Below are 4,404 nucleotides of genomic sequence, written 5' to 3'. Positions count from 1 at the left end.
GGCTGCTTTAGCTAGGTCTCTGCCTCAATTTGTGAGCTATAGTACCTGTGGGACAGCCAAACCATGGATCATGTTGCTAGAGCGTGAGGTTCCCTCGAGACCTGCTTTGCCATGCTGCTGGTGTATCCATTGTTTGAACTTGAGGCTGGCGAATCTTGTCGTCTTGCATTGCTTGAGTTTGATATCCTATCCAGGCCTGTTTCACTAAGCTCCTGAGCTGCTGACTGTTGGTGATGCACCCTGCTCTTTGCTGCCTTTGGCAGGACTGCCTGCATTTCCCTTGGGAAGACTCAGCTGTCTGTTTCATTGACCTTGGACCCAGCAGCATTCATAAGTTGAAGGACTTCCACTACATTAACTGTTCCACAGAAGTGAGTTGAACTGAGTCCTCTGTATGGTTGTGTGGATTAATTAGCTGTTATATTTCTTCATGCTGTGCCTATCAATTAATCTATATCTAAGTGTCCTGGTTTTGTTTCTCTAGAGAACACTGTCTAACACAGGACTTGAACTGGACAAGGCTGTGATGTTCTCTTAATATGCAATTGCTCTTTCATATACACACGAGTGTCTACTAATTTGTACATTGCATAGCAATATCTTAGCTTAGAGATTTTTCAGATGACAAGCTCTCTATCCTAGAAGAGTTAACTCTATTATTTTCCAAATATAATATCAAATTTTATTGGCAGGTTTTTCACTTTTGAAATCTCCTTGTATAAAATTTTAAAGGAGTAAGTCTAAACATCTGGGCCCCAGGTATACTCTATCTCTGCCCCTCCAGGCACCTCAAAAAGCAGACCATTCAACAAGGGTATCTGTATCCAAGGCCCCAAAATTTGTTCCCCAAAATGACATGGAGGCAGTTGATGCTGAGAATCAGATGGAAGTAGAAGAAAAAAAACCCTAACTTATTAATCGAGTGTAAAAACTCCAACGTACATTTGAAGATCTCTCTGCAAGAGTAGATGCAGTTAAGGAAGAAAATTAGAAGCTAAAATCAGAAAACCAAGTTCTTGGACAATATATAGAAAATCTCATGCCAGCTTCTAGTGTTTTTCAAACAAGTGACACAAAAAAGCAAAAGAAAGGAAGAGCTTGAGAGCTTTTGTACTTTATAGATTTGCTGCTGGTTTGTTTTGTTTCAAGGTTTTGTTTTCCTTTAAAACTTGCATAGATCCCAAAAGTTAAAGTTCCTATATTTGTGGCATCATTGAGTATTTATAAAGATAATGGCAGATCTAGGCAAAATTAAGAGAACTAAGAGCAGAACAGAAGACTTCTCTAAGTTTTTTGTAAGTCACTGAAAATGTGCAAATATATTGTTAAAGACTTTATAGTTAGAATTGCAAATATTTATGAAAATGAATGTTTTATCAGATTTGCATTTTAGATATAACTTAGTACAAGAAAATAACTATCATGTTGTAAAAAAGTGACCAAAACCATGTACTGAATGTACAGCTTTATATGTACCCTGTCCACCATCTTGTGCCTCTTTTCCATTGGCCTCTCCATTCCCCATATCCCTGCCCCTTAGGAAAACAAAAAGATGGTTTCATATTTGTAAAAGTAATACTACTAGTTAATTCTTTATGAAAGTAACTTGACCTCATTGTAACTTAATCAAAATAACTTTCTCAGTAAGGGCTTGCCAATTTGTTATATCTAGTAATAAGATAGGATGGTTGTTTTTATTTTTATTAAACTGAATAGAAATAAAGATTATTTCTTGACACTATGAATTCTCAAATTGGGAAGATGTGTTGATTAACACTTCCCTCTGCACAAGGTGACTGACTTTGTATCTGAAAGAAAATGAACTCTGGTTGTGTATGCTTAAAACAGAAAATCGATTGGGGGGAAATGGCCACCCGATAAGACGCATCATCCAGAGCTCCTGCTGCCAGACCAGAAAATTGGGAGGTAAGGCGAAGGGAACGGGGAGGTGGCATCCAGAAATTAGAACTGGGGTACTAGGGTATCTCCTGAATCTCTTTTTTGGGTACAATTTCCACTCACAAAGCAAACCGAGAACGCTTTAAAGCGCTCTATCTTCTGCGGTCCTGTACGCCAGCAGCGGCTTGGCGGGAGCTGCCGCCTTAAAGGGACAGTACGCCACAGAGAACCACACACGGGAGCTTTCCACGCTGTTGGCCGCCCTGAGCTCACCGACTGGGGAGTGGCGGGGGCGGGTAGCCATAATTTAGAATAGAAGAAAAAGCAGATTATTACCTGAAGTAGATCGCGGTGTGGGAGAAAATAAGCGGAATTCAGGGAGCATAATCAATTCCAATCGGCAGAGACGCCAACAACCCCCCGATAGGCTGGATCTACCCCTCTGGGGACCAGCCTGACAGCTGCCAATCCAGAGCACATCACAAGTATTGAAAAATAAAAATAAAGAAGGTGAAATATATATTATAGGTTAATAACTCAAACCGCAATCTAGTCTCCCAGCAGCGGCAAAAAGCACATGGGCGGGGGTCCTTAACATAAATCAGCACGTGAATTAACCTAGCTAAGGATTTCCAGCTGCAAGACCTGGAGGCTTTTTGCGTAACAAAGACCCGCAGTTCCAAGTTTCAGTGTTAAGTAGCACTGAGCTGCAGACAGAGACTGCATATGACAAGTTAATTTGATTTTAGTCTAGCAGACCAAGGGGATAAATAAAAATAAAAGCCTCTGAACTAGAAGTAGGACACCAGTAGCATAGATAGGACAATAAGCGCAGCTTCCCTTTCAGTGACTCTACACATAGCTGTGGAGGCCCTGCCGGCCCTGGGGCCCTAGACCGGGCTGTGGGAACACCCCACTCCCCCGCCCCTGCTGTGGTATAGCACAGGTCAGGCATACTAGGGAAAGCCAGAGTTCTAGCCTTTGCAAATAATCCCACACAGCATCTGTGGAAGCCTAGATAAAGGGGGTACAGCACCCTGCTACCTGGAGGAAGAGTTGGAACCCCTCCAGCCTCACGGATGTTATCAAGCCTCATTTATCACCCTACCTACTACTATATCTTCCCCTTTGTACTCACTAGCATTTCTACCCTTCCCACCGCAGTCAGTCTAAACAAAATCAGCCAGTCTCAACGAGCTGGGGTTCTTATTTTCTCTCTTCTTTTTCCCTCTTTTTCCTCCCCTCTCCCACTCTCTCCTATCATAAACCATTACTGACTTCTAGATCACTACCCTCCATGTAGGGCAAATCAACCCAAATAACAGGAGGAACTCCAGCCCTCCCTCCGTGGGAGTGCTGAAAACCACACAAGGCAGCTGGGACAAGCACCTACACCACACTGCGCTGCTGAGAAAACCTCTGTCTGACCTCTAGGCAAGCTCATCAACTAGGGCAACACTGCCCAGCACTGGGTCCCTGCAGCAAAAGAGCTCACCAACCTGCCATTGCGAGGCAGGGTCTAAATCCTTTTGGCCCCACATACAAGTAATCAGGGATCAGATACCCTTTATTTCCCCCTTCTCACTCTCCTCCCCTTTGCCATCACAGACAATCTTAGAGAACACAGTTAGGTTTTTTTTTGTTGTTGTCATGGTTTTATTTCTTTGTTTGTTTGTTGGCCCTTCGCCTTCCTTCTCCTTTTTCTCTTTCTCTCCTCTTTCTGTCTTGGTACTCTATGCTTCCCTCACAGCTTGTATGATTAGCTTTCTCCATATCATACCCTTTATATACCACTGCTGGTTCCCAGCCCCCTACACTCTGCTTAAGGCAAACCTGTCTTCCCAGGGGGCAGCCTGACTCCTAAGACTGGGCCCCACACAGGACGAGTCAGTGTTTCACACAGCACAGCACGGGGGTCAGCTATTTCTCTATCAATTTTGTCAGTTATGTCTCCCTCTCCTTCCTTTCTTTTTTTACACTAGCTGTGTTCTTCTTTCACCTTTTCTTCATCCCTCCTGCTATTAAAACACCTCTCTCTATCATACAACAACCTCTGCAGATTAAGCCTCCGCCCGCAGACCCCAATATATAGGCCGAAAGTGATCTCGGAGAGCTTGTTGATCTGAAGAGCAATTTCCCCTCACATAGCCTTACTGCAGAGCCCAGACCAGCACCACATCCCATGGTAGGGAGGCCTCGCCCACCTCTGCTTTCTACCACTAGAACTTGGAGGGAAACGAAGGGGGGGGGGGAAATCTAATTATATACATATAAATATAAATTTATATCTTTTATCTCGTGCTGATATCCTCTTTTACTTTCTGAACTTTCTTCACTCCTTTCTTCCTCCTTTTTCAATATTGCTAATACTTCTCTTCACCTTTCCTATAGGTATTCCATCTCTTTTTCTTTTCTTTTCACACTCTCACTATTATCACTTTTCTCTCCTCTTTTATAGCTTCTCCATCCTTCTCTCTCTCCATTCTTTTACTTTTTCCTCCCCCC

At 43.1% G+C, this 4,404-nt stretch overlaps 1 protein-coding gene and 1 pseudogene across 1 annotated transcript in view; one reads left to right on the top strand and one right to left on the bottom strand.

Moving 5' to 3' along the window:
- Positions 1–1,102, top strand: part of LOC123522550 — a 5,409-nt pseudogene extending 4,307 nt beyond the window's left edge.
- Positions 1–4,404, bottom strand: part of ZC3H12B (zinc finger CCCH-type containing 12B) — a 383,060-nt gene that overhangs the window by 213,296 nt on the left and 165,360 nt on the right. The window lies entirely within an intron of this gene.

The sequence above is a fragment of the Echinops telfairi genome, unplaced genomic scaffold (assembly GCF_000313985.2).
Source record: "Echinops telfairi isolate 266 unplaced genomic scaffold, ASM31398v2 ScPeMD7_7423;HRSCAF=8461, whole genome shotgun sequence".
NCBI classification, from domain to species: Eukaryota; Metazoa; Chordata; class Mammalia; order Afrosoricida; family Tenrecidae; genus Echinops; species Echinops telfairi.
The sequence above is the reverse complement of the archived record's forward strand: the minus strand, read 5'-3'. Positions and strand labels throughout refer to the sequence as shown.